We start from the raw sequence: 25860 nt of genomic DNA, 5'->3' as shown, positions 1-25860 counted from the left end.
TGTTTTTACCATTGGGCTATGGGGTTGAATTTCACACAAACAAGAGTGGATTCAGTTCTAAAAACAGTGTCTACAGGGGAAGATAGATGAGTTACTACAAATCTCAAAGGCTAAATGGTGAAATGGTTTCAAATTGAATCCAGGGAGCAATTAAGGGTTCCCTAGGTCGGACTCTAGAAGGAATGAAAGAAGTCAACCGGGATGGGAGAGCAATTAAGGGTTCTCAAATCCGGGTATCAGAGGAAAACATGTAAATGACTAACTATGCAAAATAGAGTGTACTTAAACAATTTCTGAGTGATATCTCTAGTTAATTCATTCAAATTTAGAACACATTTAAGATTATGAAACACATAAGAAGGTAACAAGATCAAACAAAGAAGATACTTCACTGCAAATAGCTCATTTCATGAATCCTATAGCGAAATGCTTTTATTACTTTCTCCAGTCTATTGACTTGAAAATAGTGCAATCACCCTTAGGTTTTTAGATCAAAATAACTCTACAAATTTAAAATAATCAACCCAAAATACTTCGAATGAAGAAGTATTTATACAAATTCTAAATTGAAATATCTTGAAAAAATATAAAGATTGGTTTTACAAATATCTCAAACTGTCTTATATTAATAGAACTTAAATAAAGGACACTCAAAACCTAATGAATTTATTTGGCACTATATTTATGGATTGATGGTGACAAAGAAGATAAATTCGAATTTGATAGAAACTCCTAATTGATGATGAGGCTTCCAAGTCACTAACTACCTCCTTCCTTTGTGCATTCTGCCCCAGAAATTCTACAAAATTAGGGTCGAGTGATACCTTTGTATATCTCAATCCAAGATAGATATGTACAAAGTGAAAGTAGTTAAGTATATTATTGAGATAAACCTCTTCCAATTTCCAAAAATTCAGCTCCATCTATTCACAATATTTTCTGAAAAATGATGTCAAAACATGACTTTGCACAAGACGAAAAATAGGTTGTGAAGATATGCATTTATCTCCCTTTTTGTAATACCTGTGTAAAACGTGAGATAGGTTTTTGTAGATTGACCTTTTAGGAACACAAACCTCCTCCAGTTTCTCAAAATGCATCTTGGATTGGCCACAATAGTTTCTGCAAAATTATGACTTAAATAGAAAATTTCTGGAAAATGTACCATTCCTGCTTTGATTTCATCTTTTAACCTTAATTTTATTTTAACTATTTTTACCTTTACTTTGGATAAACTTCATTGTTGCTGGTGAAAGTGTCTTCATCTCTATTTAACCCTTACTACCTCCATGTTTACTTTTACTGTTTACCTTGATTGCTCTGTTTTTTAATCTATCTTCACTTTGACATGAATTTATTTTATTTGTATGCTTTGTAACGGTCTTCCATGTTGTTTGTCTTCCCACTGGCTACTTTTATTCAATTTGATTTTTCAATTTGATAGAATTTAACTAATACTCTTTTATCTGCATGATTTATCTTTTCCTTTTACTGTTCTTTTTTTGACTTTTACTGTACATTTTCAAATGAGAGGGCCATTATGGTTTTTTCTCAAAATACCTAGAAATTGGTGAATTGGCTTGCAAATTGTTTTGAATGGTGATTGCAGAGGATATGGTGGCTGCAGACGTGAACTGGATGCTCAAATTGGGTGTCCAAAGCTTCTTCGGGTGATAGACGACAATGAATTTTGGTTGCAGAGGCTTAGGGTGTTGCAAACGTATTGTTGAGGTCTTACAAAAAAAACGAGTGAAAAAGGATGAAAGGGGGCTTCTTGGCCTTTTAAAAGGCACCGATTATATTCTGGCAGGGAAAATATTTTATGAGCAATGGACGATTTTAGTGTTGGGCGGGGAGGCGGTTTTGGAGGCCATCACATTGCTTTTGGCAGGCGGGCGGTATTTCCCCGAGGGAATGCGATCTACGCCGGAGGCTGATACGTAGCAAAATCGGGCGCCAGCAAAATCGCGAATCTCGCGTGTTCTCCAGCTGATAAAGGTCGAAGAGGGAGTGAGCGCAATATGGATTCATGTCGTTAGATCTTGCGGTGAGAGATCTAACAGCTATCACACGGTGAAGCTGCATGGAGGGAAATTAGGGTGAAGATTTGCAGGGTTTTATTTAACGGCACCAAGGGTTAGTGGGTTAATAGGTTTATGTTGGGGAAATATGAAGCGGGGAGTTAATTTAAACAATGCGGGGGATGGAACTATAGTTTATATTTAAATCGGGGTTTGGATATTATATATGAAGGAGTTATTTAATACGGGAAAAAAGTATATCGGGGAGCTAATACATTAGGTTAGTACATTAATATGAAATGAATGCGTAGAATCTAAAATATAGTAAACATAATGTAAAATATGATGTTTGGCTTGAATTTCTTCATTGTGGTGGCCCAATATCAACATTTAACACTTATACTTAGGATAAAAGCATTTTTTGTGGGTTTTTAAGTATTTTGAATGAGAGGGGAATTAGTTAAAGGGGTTTTACTTTTCCTAGGTAAAATGTGTTTGAAACTTAGGAAAAGGGGATTTTGTAGGGTAAAATGAGTGATGTAAAGGGAAAAGTGTGTTTTTATGAATGATAAGGGTTTCAATAAGGTAGAATCCAATACTTGATGTCTATTCCTTATTCCTTATTTACATGGGTGAATTTGAGCTTGCAAACCCTTATTCATTTTTCTTTGAAATAGGAAACTAACTAATTCAAACCTTATTTCATCCAAGAGCATCCAAGAGCTTAGGTTAAATTTTTGAGCTTCCTATCATTCTCTATTTTAACTGTTGATCTGCCAAGATTAAACTATTTGGCTAGATCTTTATTCTCTATCTATCAACATTAAATTTAAAGCATGAAAAGTCAAGATTAAGTTGTTTGACTTATCATGGATTATGGTATTTTAAACAAGCTACACATATTCATCATTTGCAGAAAAAGTAAAGTAGTAGTGGCATTTGAATTTGCACACTTTCATGATCTATTTTTATCTCTTTTTTGGGGTTTATATTTTTCACTTTTTCGATTTTTGTTTATTTTTGTCCTTTGATTGTTCTTTTAGGACATACCCCTTTTACATTTTTTAATTTGGGAATACATTTGCAGAAAGAAAATGTATGTACAATATTATAATACTGACCATAGTCAATTCAAAATTATGAATCCTATTATTATAGGACCCTAAGAGAGCTATCTTTTTTTCCACCTAAACACATCCTCTCTTGCCAAAAAGTGTAACCGATCTCCATGTTATCACCCCTATCCGAGTATATCAACCATGTACTTATTACTTTGTTTGTGCTAGCTATTTTCAAAGTAGTTATGCCCTTTTTTGCTCTTAGTTAAATTCATTAATTAAAAAAAATCATATGAACAAGTGTCATATGAAATCCGTCATAGATTTTTGGACATGTAGTATCAATAAATCATGATATTGGTCCATTATATTGTAAAAAACCTATCTACAAATTAAAATTCTCCATGAAAAAGTGGGAGTGAATCTCATAGTTATTAAGAATCCTATTACATGTTTTTGTAAAATGTGTGTGTGTATATATATATATATATATATATATATATATATATATTCTCTACAAAGACAAATCTATTAATTGAAAAGTAGAATAATTTTACAAGGAATTGAGGCCTTAGATAACAGTGCCCGAGAGCACTCAACACAGCAAAACTGCCCCAGTATAGAAGGAACCTGGGGAGACCAGTTACAAAAAGCTAGAAGACAGATATAGGACCCAGAGATAGACCAGTAGAACATAGGAAGAAACATGAAAGCAAGAAAGCCAATGTACTTGGCAAACCAGATGGTAATTAAACTGCCACTACCCTGGAGGGAAACAAAATCATCAGGTTGAAGATGCTGAACCATGACTGTAAACAGAGTGGCCTGGAAGTAGTCATCTAAGCAATAGCAAAACCAAAAAGAGAGAAAAAACAGACCCAGGTGGCCTTAACCTTCCACCTCCTCACCAGGAGTCTTCTCCGCTACCGAACACGCGTTGCCAATCCACAAATCTTCACTGCCATCCTTCTCACCCATTGGGTTCGCCAAGGGATGATTAGTGGCTCCAAGAATCCCTTCCCTGGCCACTGGGAAATTGTCTTCAAGACGTGGAATGACTCTCGGAACTTCATCCTAGCCAAGCTTATCACTCATACGTTTCTCCTAGCTTCCCCCATCCATTAATTGCTCACTGCTTTGAGAAGGTTCAAGAGCCATGCATGACAAAGGATAGAGCTGATTTTCTTCTTCCGAGAGGATTAGAGTGATATGAGCAGTGATCAGAGGCCTATTAAGATTGCTTTGGAATTTGAAATGAATGGTTTGGAAAGCACTATTCGGAGTTGGCTTGCGAACAGGGCTCGGAGGAGGCACATTCACTTGAGAGGAGGGAAGATTGATAGGAGACTGTTCAGGGTCCACAGAATGGCTGGCCATCGAACATTTTCTGCTACCACGTCGCCCCCCGGAACGATTCCTCCCACTCTGGCGAACCATAATGAGGAGCGAAGGGGAAGGCACAAAGTAACTAGAAACAATGACAGGAGGACAAAAGGATTGAAACAGAGACCGATACAAGCGCACAGAGTATGCCTGAGAAGGAGAAGAAAATCGCCCAATTCTAAATTCTAGAGCTTTGGAGAGCTTACCCCTTAATGCAGCGCTAATCCTGCCGTGGGGACCCTTAGCATAGTAATACCACCTCCAGAATGATAGAGAACCGGCCTGGAGCTTGCCTCTATTAGCAGAGTCCTGCTTCCCACCAAAAAGCGCATCAAACCAAGGGCCGAAGCAATAGGACTGAACGCGAAGTGTGAAGGGAATAAACAGGATTTCCATGCTTATAACTACCACAGTTTTGCTTCGAACAGTGCACACCATTAATGCTGAAATCCTACCATATCCACCCTTATTAAGACTATCCCTCTTGCGCGAGGTGAGATCCTGGGAAGCCACGCTGCCCTGCAGCTTGCAGCACCTGGTCTTACGATCTGTCATGAATAACATTTAATTCAATTGTGTCATCCGCATCCGGGGAAAATGTATATATATTTAACTTATATATTAATTCTTTTTATCATTAATAATAATAATAATTATTTTAAATAAAGCTATAATTTAGTTAATTTTATGATATAAAGTTATAATTTAGTTAATTTTATGTTTTGTTTTAATAATTTGAGATAAATGATTAAGTAATTACTTTAATATTTATTATGGATTGATACAACATTTACTAGCCATTTAATTTATATAATTATACATTATTATACTATCAAATTACAATAACTATCATTTACTCAACATTAATATAGAATTTGTCCTAATCTCAAATGCATCATTGCTTAATAATCCATATGGGGACTTTAGTTTGGCAATCCTTGGAAGTCTACTTGTTAAAAGACAACATCCCACCTGCAAATAACTTTTCATTTTATTAGAATGAACAATTTGTAGGCATTTGCCAATTTGTAGCAATTTGTAACCTTCATGGCCAACCTTCAAGCAACAAAATTTGTTACAATTAGATGATTTATCAAATAAAGAACAGAGCTTCATACATGTATGATTTTTCTTTTTGCAATCATGACTCCCATCATGACCTGCCAAGTTTCGGCATTCCTCCAATTCATTTCCTTGGTGTGATTCAAGAGAGCAATATGTGCACTTTTCATCGCAACAATGGTTACCCATACAAGAGTGATCAGGGGAATGGCCCTTCTCTAGAACACACCGCCAAAAACATACAAAACATTTACAAACACATACAGAGAGTCCCTGTTTCAGTTCTGCAAGTGATAAAATTGCCTCCAGTTGCAACTTTTGTACATCAGCATTCCCAGAAAATTCTGCAGTGTTGCAGTGAAGCCACTTTTCAACACGATCGCACCGTCTATCAGACAATGCCACTAAGAAATCGAGAAATTTAGAGTGCCAAAAATCACCATTTTTGCCTCTCCTTTCCAAGACACATTCTAGTTTCGATCTGAGACGATACAAAATTTTGCCATTTGACATAGATTCATCCAAAGCTGCAAGCTCCAAGCCAGTGTCATGCAAATCTAGAAGGAGATCCCCAATTACCATTGGAGCGTCACTTACCTCTTCCTCTGAGTCAAATTGGCAGCCTTCAAACACTGAATCATGATTAGATAAGCCATTTCTTGTAGTCAATCATGCATGGATTCATTTGACTATGAATTGGATCTGGATAATACAAATGTATTGCCTGCATTCCAAATTGTGGTCAAGGAGATTTACACTAATGTGAGCAAGAAAATGCTGAATTTAGATTCCTAAAAGTCTCAATTGTCTCTCAACAGAGTTAATATTATGGATGTATATGGAGATGGGGATGGAGTGGAACCACCCAAGACAAAGAATTCTTGCTGCTGAGGATTCAGAGAAAAAGCTCCTTTGTTTCTGGGCCTTCTTCAAACAATTGTTTGTGTCCTTAATTGGAAGAACAAATATGCAGCATAAGCTATCAGCATGATGATGCTGCTGACTCTAGACAGTTGTAATGTTGATACAGCTGCTTCACTATATGCCATAGATTGTTGAAGGGCCAAGGGTGCATGAGACACAGTGAAGCCATCATGAGAAGACTGGAGTCGATTCCAGAAATAACCTACGTCATATAGCAATACAACACCCATGGTTAGGCCCTAATGAATGAATATCATGAGCAGGTTGGACTTGTTTTGGTGGCCTAGGTTGTTAAAGAATAACTAAAAATATATCACATGCCTTGTCAAACCGTTGTTCTTTTTTCATGTTGGCAATTCCTCCACAAAAGAGAGATGTGCCAAGCACAAAAAGTAAGTTGGAAAGCACAGAGCCTAGTAGAGAATACTTGACCACATTGGTCTTGCCATGGTAAAGTGTGAACACTGCAATGAGCATCTCTGTTGCATTTCCACATGTGGCGTTGAGCAGCCCGCCAACTATAGGAGAATTAATTAACAATATATTTGCATCAGTTACTTTGAAATGTCAAACACTTTCTCATATATATCAATTAGCTCATATCTTGTATCCACAAATATGAGTACATAGTCCATATACATATAAGAATCTCACTTGTTGGTCCAGTGTAGAATGCAATTTGTCTGCAACAATTTACAACAAAACATCAGATTGTAGAACCAACAAACATAATATTTTATGAAGTCACTGCACTGCAGTGACCATTCCAAGTGTATAAACAATTGCAGTACAAGGTATAGATTACACATAACCTATGTACATATACCATGCAATTTTTCACTTACTCGGTGACAAAGCCTATACGTTCAGCAAGAGGTGCAAGGCCAAGCAAACTTATGATGAACACCCAAACCTGCAAACAAAAGAATGTGGAAAATGATGCCAGAAAAACTTACAGAAAATGTCAGAAATGATAAACTTTCAAGTAGCATGAACCCTCCGTCCTTTCTATTGATAAACTTACAGAAATGATGCTACTTTCAATAAAGAGCTTGAAAGACAACTTGTTATTGTTAGATTGCTTACAATAGATGGGCTGGAGCTTCCATTTCCGGTTGCTCTGTTTCTTCCACTCTAAGAGGATGAGTTCATTTCCATCACGTATTCCTCCAACATGGCTATCTGCAGCTTTCACATCCATATTCAAATTAATGTTGTTCACAGGGCTCAGACATTGATACCTATTTCCAACATCTGCACTTAAGGTCCACAGAACAGACTGCTCTGCCTTGTCATGATTATAATCTGCCAAGTATATCTGTTCAACAACATTCAACAAAAACTATGGATTAGGGGACCACCGTTGTAAACAACTCTGTTGCAGCCCATAATGCCCAAGACCCTGGCATTCCGAAACCCTGAGTTAAGGTGGTTTATAGCATTGCAGTGAATAAGACTTCTCTACATATCCAGAGGAGAGGCTATATTAAACAATGAAACTAAAAGGAAAAGGGAAATAGAAAGTTTTACCTGGTCCCATTCTTTATCCCCGTGTTTCAGAGCATGTCTGGCATTCCGAAACCCTGAGTTAAGGTGGTTTATAGCATTTCAGTGAATAAGACTTCTCTACATATCCAGAGGAGAGGCTATATTAAACAATGAAACTAAAAGGAAAAGGGAAATAGAAAGTTTTACCTGGTCCCATTCTTTATCCCCGTGTTTCAAAGCATGTCTGGTGGCCTTGTATATCGATATGGATACCTAGTTGTTGTTCACGTGAATTCATTTGTTTAACTTCACCTTCAACTAGGCAATCTTTAAGGTATCTAAACAAGTTCAATGGATATTTATGACTACTTTTATTCTATTTCATAGCCACTTTAACCCCCGAATAGGGTTTTCGGCATGGCTTCCTCAATTCAAACTCATTATCATCGACCCTTGCTTTCAAAAAAGCCCATTCACATTTCAATATTCTTCCACACACTATGCCTTACGGTGTTTCCTTTGCAACATTTGATGCAAATGCTAGTTAATTTTATGATATAAAGTTATAATTTAGTTAATTTTATGTTTTGTTTTAATAATTTGAGATAAATGATTAAGTAATTACTTTAATATTTATTATGGATTGATACCTTTCAACATTTACTAGCCATTTAATTTATATAGTTATACATTATTATACTATCAAATTACAATAACTATCATTTACTCAACATTATTATATATATTATATTATATTATATTTAATAAAACAATATTATATATAAATTTATTTGTGTATATTTTTATCACTAATCATTAGGTTGGTTGTTTCTTTTTAGGAGTTTAAGTGTGTATAGATTTTGGTTTGTCCAACATTGGGGGGGGTGGGATTCACCATCTATATCAAGAGTAGAAGCAAATAAATTTTGATAAATGGCAAAAAGAAAAAGCAGGAACAACAGTCACATGTGCAAAGAAAAAAATCCCTGAGTGGCATCATCTTAATGACAAGAAGAGCAACATGAGAAGATTGCTGGAGACAGATCAGGATCGTCTTTTGATTACCAAGCTGTAACCTCTCACTGTACCCTCAAAGCAAGCCCTGATATCCTAGATTATCCTTTTGAGATTCTCGCCCTAATATTTGCTGCTGAGAAAGTAGAAGTACCTAACAGATAACCTTCAAACAAGAATCTGTTGAGATATCAAATGGGAACTGCAAACTGCCAGAGTCATTTGTTTCTTCTGCATAATTCTAACTTTGAGATGGTGAGGCTCAGCACTCGAAACACAAGTCCTTGCTTGTACAAGTCAAAGAGAATATCTCCTACATATTCTCTTGCATATTCTTCTGACAATCTGAAAGCTCAAGGACACGCCCAGAAGAGGAAGAAGCCACTGGAATAGTTGAATTTGCAACTACAACCACTGAGATTCTGCTATCAGTTCTCTCAAAGAAATGACTGGGAGTGGGAGAAGTCACTGGAAGAGTAGAAGTTGCAAGCACTGGGATTATGCTATGACTGGTGTTAGCACTGACACTGCTTTTATGTACTTCAAAAGATTTAGGGGCTGGTGGTCTTTCAATAGGTAAAACTCCCTGAAGCATTTGAACAACCTTTCCCATTAAAGGACGTCTGGAAGACTGCTATTGAATACACCAAAAACTAACTTGAATGGCCCTATGCACTTGATCCATATTCAAACACTCACCAAGCTTCTCATCCACAATGCTTGAAAGATTTCCCTTTCAAATTACTAAAATGCCCATGTCGAGAACTTCCTTCCTCCTGAAGTTGCAGTGATGTCGAAGTTTCTTCTTCCGCCAATGAGCTCCAGCAAAACCATTCCATAACTGAAAACATCTTATTTGGAAGTGATTGGTAAATTGGAAGGCCACTCTGGAGCCAAATATCCTCTGCCCCCCATAATACTACTGAAAGCACGATATCAATGTTCTCTATCATTTATAAGCTTGGAAATCCCAAAATTAGAGACCTTGGCCTGGAAATTTTCATCTAACAGTATGTTCTCAGGTTTAATATCACAATGGGTGATACAATCTCTACACTCTTCATGCAGATAGGTAATTCCTCTTGCAGTTCCAAGGGCTATCCTGAAGTGGGTGTCCAAATCGAGCTTCCTAGACAACTCATCAGCTGAAGCGAAGAGAAAATTATCTAGAGAAGTATTTTTCATGAACTCGTAAATCGAAAATCTATGGCTTCTTTTTGAACAAAAGCCAATTAGCTTAGCCAAGTTAATGTGGTGTGTGCTTCCAATGGTGGCAACCTCCATGAGAAATTCTTTCTCGCCTTGCTCAAATGCTTCGAGTTTCTTCACTGCAACTATAGTCTTGTTTGGTAATGTCCTCTTGTAGGCTGTTCCAAACCCACCAGAACCCACCCGATCTTTGAAATTCTTTGTTGCTTTCTGGAGCTCCTTATAAGAGAACTGAATTGGAGCTCCAGAGGCATATTCCAGAAGAGTGTATTGGGTAGATGAACTCCTAAACCTAGGATTATTTCTCCAACAAGCCCACCAAAGGCCTGTTTCAAAAGCAATCAAGAGAATTACAGAACCTGTAACTGCTAGAATTATTTTAACTATAAATGGTTTTGCAGAAGTCATCTTTTTAGTTGAAGGAGATGTCAGAGGCAGAGGCAGATAAGTCTCGTTTACTGTTGAAGGAGATGACAAAGGTAGAGGTCGACTTGGTCCACAAAATTTTACATGAGAAGCACTTCGAATAGCCGGTGAATGATAAGCACTAGTAAAATTAGAGGTCTTAAGTCGGCAGCCACCGGAACCATCTCTTAAAATTGTTGATACGGAGCAAGTGGGATTGTTAAGGCAATTTTGACTACAGTCAGGTCTACCCAAATAAAATTTATCCGAACTAGACTCTGGAGGATAAGACAAAAATTCTGTATGGATCACTCTCACCATGCTCTGGTTTGTAGGACATGAAGTAATTGCCTCCTTCCTTCTGCACCCTTTCCTTGAGTCCGTAGGATCCACTGCCGTAAAATCTAGAGATGGGTATATGCAATATGGCGTAGTTCCATTGTAAACACAAACTCCAAAATTCCCACACCATCCATACACTCTCCATTGGTCTTGCACAACACTCCATCCAACCTGCCATGACTGCGTGGCCTCATGCCACCCATATGACCGTAAATTCCCATCTGAATCCAACCTGATTATTCTCCATGTCAGGGAAATGTCTGTGTAATCACTGCTACGAACAACCCAAAGCCGGAAACCTGGAAAAAATAAAAAATAATAAATAATAAATAATAAATAAATAAAAATAAAAATTGGAGGCAGGTGGGAGGGTTAGTTGTAAATGTAATAACATATGAAAAATTAAGTACCAGTTTCACCCGGGGCTATAATCACATTCTTTTTTGCTGAAGCAAGAGTATAATCACATTCTTTTTTGCTGAAGCAAGAGTAGGACCTTCTTTACCATTAATAAAATACACAATTTACAAAACACCACTTAGAAAAGTGGCGGAGGAGCACTGCCTCCCAAAGGAACCGAGAACTGGCCAAGGCAAAAGACTCGGCCCAAAAACCTTACCTTTCGAAACATCCAAGCTGATCAGGAATAAATCCAAAAAGAATCTAAGAAGTAAACGGACCTGAGCCAAGGAAAAAAGGCCCCACCAGACCTGCAGAGAACCGTACTCCAAAGAAACCATACCACAAGGAGGGGCCCGCTCAAAACTCGCCGAGAAAAGAATCTCTCACCAGAAACCACAGTGAAGAACTGTCGAGCCCTATCCAATGGCTCTGAACTATCTCGCAAATGCAAGAAGCACGCCTCTCAAGTGGTCTCGCCTCCAACCTGCTCAACCCATCTCCACCATTGCTTAACTAAAAAGGATCCAACGGTCAAGGGTCAAAACGCACCCACCAAGAAAGCCGGAAAATAGCGGGCGACGAGGGCCCCACCAAACAACATGTTCGATCCTGAGCGTTGATTTTCCTCGCTCCATCGGACGGCTGAGCCCCATATCGCATGTTCAAAGTGAACGGCTTTTAGGGAGTGGGGAAAGTGGTATTAGGAACGGGCCCATCTCCATGTGTCACGCTCTCAGTGGCATCACTGCCAAACTTATAAAACCACTTTTGACTTAAAAGCGGTGCGACACAATGAACCCACTCCCAAGGCAGTAATAACTGCAGCCAATGGAAAAAGTGGGTGATGCGGAAAAAATCAACGGTCAGGAAACTCTGACGCCGGTCGCGGAGCATAATCCTGATCGTGGTCGACTTTGCCTCATACCTTGTCATACACCTCATCGTGAACTTTTCTATCCAACCTACTGAAGCCCTCGGTCCGCGGTCCATTACTGGTTTGATTCTGTTCTTTTGCTTCTAAACTCTTCTTTGTCCTCCTCCGCCTGGTTATGACAGAGTTTTTGCAGATTGCTCTGCTCCATAGTGCTCCACTTCCTTAAAATTGCGCTGTCCTTGCAGCTGACACCTTGATTGGCAAGAATGTCCGCCAATTTGTTGGCCTTTCTCCTCACATGAATAAATCTGAGAGTGCGAAGTTCTCGTAGATGTTCTTGGATCCAATGTAGAACCTGAGTTAACCTCCAGTGTTTAGTGACCTTTTCCGGCCCTGTACCATTACTGATTCTCTTGGCAGCGTTTATGACCAACTCTAAATCCGCTTCTATTATGACATTTTGACAGTTGTTCTGAATAAAAAATTCTAAGCATTGTTCCAAGGCCATTAGTTCAGCCATATTGTTAGTGGATTTTCCTAAGTGTCCATGGAAGAGGGAGATTATGCTGCCTGTATCATCCCTTAGAACTCCCCCAAAGCCAGCCACCCCAGGTTGCCTTTGGAAGCTCCATCAATGTTGTGCTTTAGAAAACCTTTAGGGGGAGGATGCCAGTATTCCTCCCCCTTATCTTTCATGCTTTCTTCCCTGTCTAGATCTTGAGGAATAAGCCCCTGCATGTCTAACATTTGGAGGATTCTTAACTCTTCTACTGAGGGAGGATTTTTGGGGAGATTCCTGACTGTGGTGACCACTGTCTCTTTAAGTTGTTTTGCTATCAGCTTCACTAGGCTAAGAGGGGCAGCCTTTACCTCTTTGAATATTCTTTTGTTCCTTTCTTTCCAACATTCCATATAATGAAACTCGGCAACAGATCCTAGGCTGAATTAAGAATTTCATTAGTAGAAAAAATATTCCTCCAATTGTTGAGAGTGTTAGCAATACTTTCTTTGTCTCTGTCAGACTGTTTGAAAATATTGATAAAAAAATCCCAAATCCTGTCGGTGTAAATACAGCTGTTGAGAAGATGCTCAATATTCTCCTCATGGGCCTCATAGAGATGACATCTAGAGGGTCCCAGCATGCCCCTCTTTTTAAGGTTGTCTCAGGTTAATATTTTCCTGTGGTGAACTAACCACATGAAGAGTTTGATTTTCATCCAACCTTTGTGTCTCCAGAGCTTCTGCCAAGTTTTATTTGGAGCTTGGGGTTACTGATCAAGGACAAAACCTTTAGCTTCCTTAATATTAAAGTTGCCCTCTTTGTTGTTACCCCATCTCAGTTGGTCCTGCCCTTCCATTACTAAAATTATTCTCTGATCCAGCATTCTTTTAAGGGACTCTACTTGACTGTTGAGGGTCCTATCCTCTCTGCCCTCAATTTTTTTCCAAATTCTCCATTTACCAACATTATGTGGATTCTCCCAAAAGTCGTTCACTTTCACTAAACCTTGATTGTCAGTGTCCTGCTTGAGGCTTAGAAATTCTTCCTTCAGTAGATTCGGTTCTTGTTGCCATTTGTCCTCCCAGAAAAGTGCCAGATCTCCCTCTCTGATTTCCCAGAAACTGTTTTTTTGAACCACTTCTCTATTCTCCCAGGTCTTGTTCCATATGGGGGAGCCTTTTATAGTTCCTGTCATACGAATGATTTCAGAAACCGGCCAGTCATTGGCATATTTTTCCTTCGAGATGCTTTCCCATTGAGCTTTAGGATCCTTAACCCACCTCCACCAGAGTTTGGCTCCAAGAGCCTTGTTGAGAGTCTTGGGATTGTCCAAACCCAGGCCTCCTTGGTTCTTGGGTTTGCAGATCTTTTCCCACGAGACTAAGGCCCATTTTTTCCTTGTTTCCTCTTTGCCCCAGAGAAAATCTCGTTGAATATTCCAAAATTGTTGTAAGACTCCTATTGGAGCTGGGAGGGCTGATAGCATAAAGATTGGGATCACTTGGAGAATTGCTTTAGTAAGAACCAGTCTACCAGCTAAATTTAAAGATCTGTTTGTCCATTTCCTGACCTTGTCTTGCATTTTAGTTACTAGAGGATCCCATATACTCTTGTGATGGGGTTTAGCTATGAGGGGAACTCCCAAATACTTAGAGGGAAGGGATTCTCTTTGAAAACCTAAAATTCTGGAGACATTTCTTTGTATGGCTATATCAGTGTTAAAGAAAAAGACTTTTGATTTGGAAAGGTTTACTTCCATACCTGTGGCCTTCGCAAAGTCATTCAAAATTTGTTTGTAAGCAAGTGCTTCTTTAACTGTGGGAATTCCCTGTAGCATGGTATCATCTACAAACTATTGATGAGTCAGAACTTGCCCATTCTCTGAAAGTTGGAGTCCCTGAATTTTTCACATTACTCTTGCATGCTTGATGGACTGCCCCAACCCTTCCATCATGAGGATGAAGAGAAAAGAGAAAAGCGGATCTCCCTGTCTAAGACCCCTAGAAGGGAGAAAAAGTTCAGAAGGAGAGCCATTCACTAAAATTGAAAAGCTGGAAGAAGTCACAAGGGCCATGACCCATCTGACCCAATTATGATCAAAACCAAACGCTATGAGCACTTTTTTGATGTAAATCCAATTTACTTTGTCGTATGCTTTCGCTATGTCCAGTTGCATGATCATTCCCACTCTCTTGTTGCAATTTAACGAGTGAACCACCTCGTGAGCTTGAATTATGTTGTCTAGAATTTGTATTCCTTCTACATACCCTGTTTGTTCCCCGGAGATAAGCGTGGGTAGCAGGGGTTTGAGTCTGTTAGCCACAACCATGGAAATTATCTTGTAGACCACATTGCATAAGGCAATGGGCCTGTAACTCTCAGGTGTTTGAGCATTATCCTGTTTTGGAATAAGAGCAATGAAGGAGGTATTGAGAGTTTTCAAAATGGCCTTTTTCCGCTTGGAGTCTTTGACAATCTCAACAATATCCATTTTAACAATATTCCAGCAAGCTTTGAAGAAATCCACATTAAATCCATCCGGACCTGGTGCCTTTCCATTTTGCATTTCCTTGAGAACCTCACTGATCTCCTTTTCAGTTATAGGTCTCTTGAGATTACAATTATCCTCTTTGGATACCAGTTTAGGTATATGTTCAATTAATTTCTTAATGAAAGGTTCCATTCCTGAAAAGTTTTCCTTGGCAATGTCCTGAAAATGCTTTACTAACACTGCATCTATCTCCTCATGGGATTGAAGAATTTGGCCATTTTCGTTCTTGATCGAAGAGATTCTATTGTGATTTCTGTTCGCAATGGTAGATCTGTGGAAAAATCTAGTATTTTGATCTCCTTCTTTTAGCCATAGAACCCTAGATTTTTTTTTCCAAAAAATTTCTTCTTGATTACACAGCATTTCCCATTCTTGATGATATTTCTCTGCTTGATCATTTTTGTCTTTATCAAAGCCATTCTTGATCAGAGCTTGGTTGAGCTCTAGGATTTTGGTTTCTACAATTTTTTTACTTGTGAAAATATTGCCAAATTCTTTCTGGTTCCATTCCTTTAATTTCTGCTTGATGTGTTTTAATCTCTTGTGTAACAGGTACATGGATGATCCCTGAATCTGTAGGTCTTCAGCCCACCATTTTTCAATGTTGCTGATGAAATCTGGGTGTGAAAGCCAAATATTTTCAAACCTAAATGGTTTGTTTCTTGGGGTACCAATGCCCTTGATCTTCATTTGTATCGGCCAGTGATGTGAGCCTCCAAAAGGAAGGATATCCACTGTTATTTCCTTGTCTAGAAGCATGAGCTCTTTCGATATCATGAATCTGTCTAGATTGGAAGCTACCTGGGAATCCCCTCCTCTTTTATTGTTCCAAGTGCAAAGACCATTATTTGTCTCAATGTCCACCAGCTTCATGTTTTCAGAAAAACTTTGGAAAGCTGAGGAATCTTTGTTTAGTGCTCTTGTACCCCCTTTTTTTTCCGAGAGGGATCTAATCATGTTGAAATCTCCTCCTATAACCCACGATAGCCCTGCAAATCTGTTTCAAAGGTCCACTAAGGACTCAATAAACTTGATTTTGTCATCTAACCTTTGTGGGCCGTAAACATTCGTTACAAGATAAGTATCCTTGCCTCCTACAGGCTGAATGACAACTGATAAATAATTCCTTGTTGCTTCCGCATCAATAATACCTATTTTTTGGGGATTCCATAGGATGAGGATACCCCCTGCTGTATTTTCTTCTTTGACTTCTATAAACTCATATCTGCTGAGCCACTTACTATGGATTTGTCTTATCTTTTGGGTAGAGCTTTTCGTTTCTTGGACAAAAATTATATCTGGAGCTACCCGTTTCATTCTATTATTCAGCATTCTCTATTTTCTTTTACTACCTAGACCTCTGGTGTTCCAAGTTGTAAACTTCATAATTATAGATTGGTAAAGGAGTAATTGGTTAGGGCTTTCATCTTACTTGAGTCTATCATGAGCTTTCCACATTCCATTAATAGCTCGTTCTGCTTTTTTCTGCCCCTTTCTTTCCCCGGGTTTCTTGAAGCTAATACTGGAGTTGATTTTACTGCTTTCACTCCCTGCTTACCCTGTCTTTCACTGTTGTGATCTTCTCCCAAGCCCTTTGTCTGAGTTTTCCATAAGAATAGCTGCTTTATTCGATTGCATTCTTCTTGTGGTAGAGATTCTACTCCATTAGTTGTTCCCTTACTCAAGAACCCTTCTAGATCTAGGTTTTCTCTGTCGAGAATCTCTTGTAACTCATTGTCTTCCATTTCCATCTCGCCCTGGGTCATTTCCTAATCCATATCCATCTTTGGTTCACTCACCATGATCTCTTTGTATTTTTCCTTTCCCTGTTTCTGAACTTGTTCTTCTTCGCTTTCTTGTTTATCATCTTCATCCTTCCTAACTTGATTTTAAACTGTTGCATCTTCCTCCTCTTCAAGAACGTGGAACTGATTTGGCCTCACTTTTTGGTCTCCACTTTGGTGTTGTTTGGCTCCTTTTTGCCGTTTTTACCTTTGTGAGCTACTTTGTGAAAGCCCTCTGTTTCTTTCATTGTGTTAGGTTTGCTTTTGTTCTCTCCCTTACTGAGAGGACAGTCTCTCAGAAGGTGTCCATGTTCATGACATTTTCGACATCTAAATGGAATATGCTCGTAGTCAACCGTCTGCACCCATTCCTCATCATAAACCTCCAGTATGACCTCGTCCAGAAGAGCTCCAGATAGGTCCATTTCTACACAAATCCTAGCAAAGGAGGTATATTTTCCCCTTCTTGTGGCTTCAGAAGTTTTAACATACCTCCCTAATTTATTTCCTATGGCTGTTAGTGATTCTATTTGCCAATAATCTAGAGGTAGCGAATAGAGTCTTACCCAAACCGGGACTTAGGTAAAGGTTTCCCGCTCCGGCACGAAGTTCATCATCCACGGCCGCATGTAGAGCCCTTCTGCTGCATAGAAGTAGGGCCCACCTTCAAACACTCTGTCTTTGTCTTCAATGTTTGCAAACACCACAGTGAAAAAACCCTTGGATCCTAGATGAAGATCAATACTTCCTTTAGGCTTCCAGTGGTATCTGATCCATGTTTGTAGAGCCTTTTCGGTGGGCCATAGTCCCATGAATTTGCACATGATTGCATAAGTCTGCATGTGCTCCCTGTGGGCCTGCAGCTCAGGGTTTTTTAAGATTACTCTGGGAGCGACTTCAACTTTGGGCTTGCATGGTCCCTTTTGTTTTCTGTCTTTTGCTCCCTGTTTTTTGTCATTTTCCTCTTTGTCTTTTGTGCCAACATTCTCCTTCTCCTTGTTAGTTTCTATTTCCTTTTCCCCATTTTTCCTCCTTCCATCGTTTTGCCTCTGTCTGATTCTGGAGGGCTGACTTCTTTGTAGGAGGGAGTCCTCTGCCCCGTCCATGGTGAAAATTCCGCGCAGAAACCCTTCGTCTTGGTTTTTCGCTGTTCCGCTCTCTCTTTTCATTCCTGGGCTATAGTCACATTCACATCATGCATCTATCTTGGAATTAATGGGCAATGGAAAGCATATGGGCAAGGAATAAATTATGAATGCGAAAAGAGGTCTGGTTATAAGGTAAAGCGTGTGTTCCATACTGCAGAGGCCGCTAAGGTCAAAATCCTAAGTGACATATTTATGTTCAAATAGTCAAGGACATACCCTGTAATTGGGGGTTTTCATCCTTTCTTTAAAAAAAAAAAAACACTTACCCGTGGAATTGGAGAGCGAGAATATCCCCTGAGCACTGAGCAATACTCTGAGTTCATGGGAAGGCTGCGAGGAGGAGCTAACGTTCCAGTACGTGATGTTACTCCGCCATTTGAGAACGAGATTTCTAGATGAAGCGAAAGAGAAGGAGTAAGGACACAGAGTGAGGGTTTTTCCGACAGTAAAAGCCTGGCCAACAAGGAGAGTATCAATGGGGTTATGGAAACTTTCCCACACATTTCCGGAGCTCCCGTTCTTCAACACTAAATTGCCATCATCACGCATTAGAGCAGACACCACGCTTTTATTCGCAGTATCACTCTTCCAGACGGGGCGGCCCATCCCATTGAATAACACGAGGTCTCCATCGCTCTGGAATCGAAGCTGGGCTCCTTCGTCAACTTCGGAACGGGGGCTTGCAGTCCATACTAGAGTGGTGTCACTTATATTGGCAAAGGCGATGCCCAAAACGTAGAGTCCCTCGTTTTCGCTGTTGTAAAATCCAAAGCTGAAGTTGTTGTTGGGAGACTGCCAGAATGGTTGGTGGTCCGAAGGGCTGAGTATCGATCCTGGCTTCACCTCTTCGTCAACAACTACAGAAACTACATGGATGATGATGATGGCATATAATGTCACGCAGAGGAAATAATATGGTACTAGGAATTTCATGGTTAGAAGAGGACAGCAAAACCAGCAAAAGCCGAAGTCCGTTCATAAACGTAGCCATGAATTCAAATTGTGGAAAGTAGAAGTCTTTGGTGCATTCTGTTGAGCTTATCTGGAACTCAAAGATTTAGAGGACTCCAAAATCCAACGCACAAAATCAAGGTCAAACATATGGGATTCTAAAATACTTCCAAAATCGACCATTAGTGATGACTCTTCTACCAAGCATTTTCCAAGCAATTTCGTTGTAATTGGTAACCATCCTTTTCCAAGAACTTTTCCCTTTATTAAATATTGAGTTGGATGACCATAATTTTGTCAATGTTACTTTAGTTGTAATTCCTCTGAATACAGAGCTATCAGACCGACTTTTTAATTTTCCAGGGTTACGATTGGTATATACCAAAACCTACTATTGGGTTTTTATTTTATTTTTATAAATTACTGTGTGATGTATTTTTTTATTAAGATTGTAGATATTTGAATGGTATAATCTTAATAAATTTAAAATTATAATTTTTTTTAATTTCAAAAAAATAATTAAAACATTTATACAAAGATAAATATAATCTATAATTATACAAAATACATAATATTAAAATTATCATTTAAAGAATCAAAAATTATAAAATTTGCCTTCACATGTAATATCTTTCAAGCTATTACAATACATTGTCTGTTAATTTTTTTTTATTATTAAACATTATTTTTCAAATAACCAAAAATGGTACACTATAATTTTGATAACCAAAAATTGTACAATATAATTTTGATATTCAATTTTGGGATTTTAAAATAGTTTTCCAATGTTGTTGGTTTGTTTGGGATAGAATTTTCTTTTATCTGCGAATTCCAATTCTATTTTCTGGGCAAGGTTTGTTTTTCATGAGTGTTGTTCACCTTGAAAACCATGTTAACATCTTAATGTAGTGTTGGAACATATGGTTGCATTTATAGAGATTATATAAATGGTCTCATGACCTTTGCACACATAAATGGATCAAAGTCCAGGCCATGCCTTTCTTTCTAATTTAGTCAAAGTTTCACAGTTGAGGTGGTTAGGCAAACTATTTGTTCTCCTTCACACCCAAGTTCAATTCTCACAATTAACATGTTGACTTTTTCCCATTAGATAAAGGTCAACTAAGATGTTCCTAAAAAACATCACCTTGCTAAATCACAAGTCATTAATTATATTTAACTTACAAAATGTTAGAATATACTCTTAATTTATAATAAGAAAACTTCCAAGTTATAATAATACTCTATAAATATAATCCCTAAAATAAAATCAATCACAAACCCAAATTATTGAATAAACATCAATATACATATTAATGTGATGATGTGGAATGCGGTAAGGATAAGGGAATGCATTGTTATTATATTGTTTTATTGATTCTCTACCAAGGATGACATAATTTGGGTTTCATAGGGGAGACATTGTTGTTGTATATTTTTTTTATTGATTTTAGAGTTAATCTCCAAAATAAAATCAATTACGAAGCCAAATTATTTAACAAACATCAATTTATTATATTGATAAATATATATACATATTCATTTTATTGATGATGTGGAATGTGGGAAGATAGGGGATATATTGTCACTACATTGTTTTATTGATTCTCTACTCAGGGATGACATAATATGAGTTTGATAGGAGATAGATTATCTCTATATTGTTTATTGATTTTCTAGTTGGGTAAGACCTAACTTGGCTTTTATAGGGGTAATTTTGATTAAATCCTAATTGTTATATTTACAAGTTAAAATTGAAAATCTTTTACTGTCTATTAAAAAAGTGGATTACGAGTTCTTTGATGTTGAGATAACTTTAAAAATAAGGTCATTTGCTTAAATAGAATTTATATGTAGGTTTAAGTAGAGGTCATTTGTTTAAATACAATTTATATATAAAATTTATATTCCTAGTATAATTATTTGAGATAGGATAATGTTGAAGCCTTGTCATTTCATTGTGATTAATCTATGTGTATTTAGTGTCAAATAGAAATTTATTATAAATTTAAAATTACTATATGAGTCAAATTTAAACTTTAAAATTCTAATGGATAAGATAAGGTGTTAAAATTCTAGTTAAAAAATGAGAAAAATATTGAATTTTTATTATAGTGATTTGATGTTTTATACTAAAGAAGTAGCCAAAAACAATGGACATATAACAAAGTAAAAGAGAAATAATTCTTTATAAGAAACTATAATAAACCATTGTGTTTCATAGATTTGTAAGAAGTGTAATGATTTTGGCACTTTTCCTTCTAGTCTCATTTGATTTGAAAAGAAGGCACAACGATTTGTAGGAGTTTTCTTACATTTATTTGTTCAAGGTGCAAAATATTATGTGTGGTGTGTCAATGCGTGTCTTTGCTATTGTAGTTATGTTTTGTTTCACAATTGTTGAAGATTGTATATGGTGTGCTTAAATACATTTCTATGAATTCTTTAAAAAGTATGAAAAACTATTGTCAATGAAAATAGACTCATTGTAATAACAAAAATAAACACTCATTATAATAAAAAATAGTTTGAAATATGTTTTAGTGAACTAGCTGTTGGAAAATTCGAGATGGTTTACAAACCATATCATATCATTGTGGTTTTCTTTAGACATCTATATGTTTTGAACACAATATATGTTTAGGCATTTCAAAATGTCAAAATCCAAGGAAGAGTGGGATTATGTGGACCCCAAGATCATAATAGGAAGGATAAAGAAGTTACCAACACCTTGATATAAAAAATAAGCACAATGAAAGCCTTGTTGATGAAGGGGAGTTGAGATTTGCAAGGTTAGATATTTCTAGTAGTATGATGTCACTAATGAATTCTTTTGAAAAAACATTGGATCCTTTAAGAGCAAGTCGAATCTCATGATAAATCTGAAGATCTTGAAGTATTGAGGGAAGAGAAGGATGAGACAAGACTCAAGAAAATGAACTTCAATAAATAATCTTCTTAATGCCCATTTAAAGTGAAAGTAAAGGTCATGATCAATTCATTGTTTTTTTTTTAAATTTAAAATTGATCTAAAATCACGCATAGTAAAACTGACTAGATTTTTTCTCCATTTTTGAATGAATTCTATAATTCTCAATTTATTGTCATTAACATGAAATTTGGATTAATATTTAAAAATCAACATTAAAATAAAATTAAACAATCAAATTGACAAAAATAATATGCAAACCAATACAATAACAGAGCTCACCAAACATTGAATATGTATATGAGTTCGCACAAACATCAAATTGCGTCATTAGTTATCCTTCAAAGAGGGCTTCTCCTTTTACAAAAAGGGTTGAAATATTCTCCCAATAAGGGGTTGATTCTCCTTTACGAAGGGCTAATATTTTCACATCAAGTGGCTCATTCTCCCATAAGGGACTCACAAAAACTCTCTTCTAATTAAGAGGCTTCAATTCATAAACAAGACTACTACTTGCTTATTCTTCTTCAAAGAGTTTATAAAATATTCTTTAAAAAAATTACAAAAAGTATATGCCACTTTTACAAATGAAATCCATCCTTTTATAGGCTAGGAGCAATTAATTTGGATTTTAATGCCAAAATCTTATCCCAAATGTGTTTGAATCTCTAAATCGATGGGGTTTTTCTATTTGAATAAATTCAATATCTTACACCTTGTAGCATAAGTGAGGTGCATGGTATTGGTAATCTTGGTGCACTTGTACAAGCTAGATTGCAAGTTCAAATCACTACAATTGTGTGCCTTTTTCAACTTTTAGAAAAAAAAAGGACACAAAACATAAACTATATTATGTCTTGTATGTTCTACATGTGGTTTAATGGTAACATAACTTTTAGGTTGGCATGGAGGTCATAGATTTTAACCTTAGTGTTTCATAGTTTGTTGTTTCTGGGAAAACTAGTGTCTTTTTGATCGACTAGCCCTCTAGGTTTGGCAACTACCCTAGAAACAATAGTTTAAAGTAATTTGTGATTTCTTCTATGTATAATAGATAAGAGAAAGACAAAGGAACCAACTTGGATCTTCCGCTTAACTCCTTGCTTGGTCTCTCTCCCCCTTGACAAAGCTTGCAACTCCTCTCCGTACTTATCTCGCTTGGAGAGTACCTATAGAAACACAGTAACAAAGAACCGTCAAAGCATCTTGATCTATTATATCATAATCATTACAGAATCATAAATATAATGAACATACAATGGCATTCAAAAATAATAACATTCATGATTTCACAGTTATATGGAAGAAAACTCAAAGAACTTTATTGAATAGAAGGGATAATTACAACCCAGTTGTCTGATCCAGCATCATCCTCTCAGCATCAAGCCCTCTTCACCTCATGAAATAGCAAAATCACCCAACAATACAATGCTCTTTCTCAAATACAAACTATCAGCACTTCCTTACAATTCACAAAATTCCAGCCCTTAGATCTCTCAGATGAGGGATCCATTTATAGATGTGTGCAAGGGTGTGAGTCATCTCTAGGTTTTTGATTAGTGTCATTCCACTTGTTGCATTTGGTTCCACTTGGATATTTCTTGGATCTCTTACTCATCCCTGGGCGAATTCAGAGAGGTAAGTGTCATAGGAGAAGTTTCTATAAGATTCTCTGAGCATCCACTTAGCAAACTGTCTCGGACATTTGTTCGTCCTCGCTCATCGCACCCTACAGAAGGCCTCATCAGTATGCATTGCACCTGGCTAGTGTAGAAGTCAGTATGCATTGCACCCTGACAGCGGAGTAGTCAGTATGGTCCAGTTTAGGCCAATTCTGGATGGTTTTTCAGGTGAAATTTTGGGGAATGATGTAATCAGTTGACCATGTTCTTTTAGGGTATGAAACAACTCTTTTAGGGGTTAAAGAGCCCTAGTTTATCGACATATAAGATTGGGGTTGAAGTGCCCAAATATGTCTATAACAGTTGCCCCCTAAAGCATGAAGTTGTAAATCTTTGATGTCGGGTGAAATGCTTTATCATGAGGATCCGACGTTTCAAACTAGAAAGTGACCTGTATAAGATACAATACAATACATCATCATCATATAATTTTCATGATCTAGCTGAGGCGGGCATTCCCATGCTCAGATTTATAAATTCATTTCATGTACATAGAATAGATAATCGTCTATAGTCACAGACTGATGATTCTTCAAATGTAGAGTCATCATCCCTAGCTCAGATGACCATCTGTGCAGTTTCTGTGTACATTTGATGTCTTTATATCCCTGAATATATCGCAGCCCGGATCGATGAAACTAGATCCAGGGTCTTCAAAATTCATTCAATCTTCGCCCGGTGTACAAGTCGATCCATGTGAAGAGATGTTCTGAAGTCAAACATGGAAAGACATCGCCTGATTACCAGCCAATAATGTGAGCTGTTAACAGATGCGAGAGGAATCACCGATAATGATAATGACCCTCAAGGTACTACAGTACAATTCACATGGTGTGAATATATGATCTAATGTCAAACACCATGAAAAATCTTTCGGTCGAAGGCCATTGATGTCAACCTATCGCTGGAAGTGAGAAACTTGCCATTGAGGCATGTAAGCTCCAAAGTACTGAAAGGGTTGTTTCTAAGTCAACTTCTTGGATAATGAGCTGACATCAAAGAAGTGACTCATCGTAGGAGGGCCTTAATGCATCCCACATCTACGACATGAAGCGAAAGAAAATGATTTTCTGGAGGTGAAAATGATCTGACGACACAAGGTTCAGGAATGGAATTCATAAAAAATGAAGGTTGAAGGTACTGCAGTGGATGAGGCATTAACTAGATTGTGGTTTCTCAACTGAATGACTTCTCTTGAACATATCGGTGACACTAATATGGATTGGTAGTGTTAACCCCAACATGTGGATGGTGTAGAAGACCAATGGTGAAATGACCGGTGAACGGAATAACCCAACCCGACTCAATCATGGTGATGGAGTGAAAGTGTCATGTTCAAGAGCGACCTGCTACATAAATTTCTTCAAGTTTTCTTCCCTTTTTCCCAAGTCATTGCTGACTAGTACCTCTTTATTTTTGTCAAGCTTGAGGAGGATAACATATGCTTGTTCTATAATTTTCCCTTTGGGAAAACCTGTCACTATGTTTTAATGAGTCTAGCGACAGTGAAACTCGTTCTTGTCTATGTGGAAAAGTTTGTCGCTATTGTTTTAACGAGTTTAACAACAAAGATAACTCGGTCTTTTTCATGTTTAGAGAGTTTGAAAAGGACGAAAAGGAAACTCTGTCTCATCTGGACGAGTTTGTTGCTATTGTTTTAACGAGTTTAATGACAAGGATAACTCGGTCCTTTTCATGTTTAGAGAGTTTGAAAAGGGACGAAAAGGAAACTCCAGTAGTTCTTTTTCATAGGATAATCCCTTAAGTCCGAAAAAGGATAAAATAATACGAAAGGGATGACTTTTCGATCACTTTAACGAGCCAAAAAAGACAAGCGCTCGAACTTTTTCGTGAGATAATCCCTCAGGTCCAAAAAATATTAAAATATACAGGAGGGATGGCACTTCCAATCACTTTAACGAGCTGGAAAGGCCAATTGCTCGACAATATTTTCATATTTAACGAGTCTGAAAAGAGTTTAAAGGAGACTCGTTTTTTAGGAACGAGTGGTGTTTAGGGTAGCAACTGGTTCCGAGTAAGCTTGGAACTTCTCAAAACATGGTGATGTGAAGAGGTTGGCTAATAAGACCACTCGTCGCAGCTGTTCCTCAAAAAGGGTAAACAATCAAGT

At 37.5% G+C, this 25860-nt stretch overlaps 1 pseudogene; it reads right to left on the bottom strand.

Annotated features, from left to right (window-relative positions):
* Window positions 1–9263: 9263 nt before the first annotated feature.
* LOC149144876 (G-type lectin S-receptor-like serine/threonine-protein kinase At1g34300 pseudogene) lies at window positions 9264–19100 on the bottom strand (annotated as a pseudogene).
* Between the last annotated feature and the right edge of the window lie 6760 nt (window positions 19101–25860).

This window comes from Pinus tabuliformis, chromosome X (genome assembly GCF_031772625.1).
Source record: "Pinus tabuliformis cultivar Carrire ecotype Pingquan chromosome X, CPIR1, whole genome shotgun sequence".
Classification (NCBI taxonomy): Eukaryota; Viridiplantae; Streptophyta; class Pinopsida; order Pinales; family Pinaceae; genus Pinus; species Pinus tabuliformis.
Note: the sequence above shows the minus strand (reverse complement) of the source record. Positions and strands in the feature narration are given on the sequence as shown.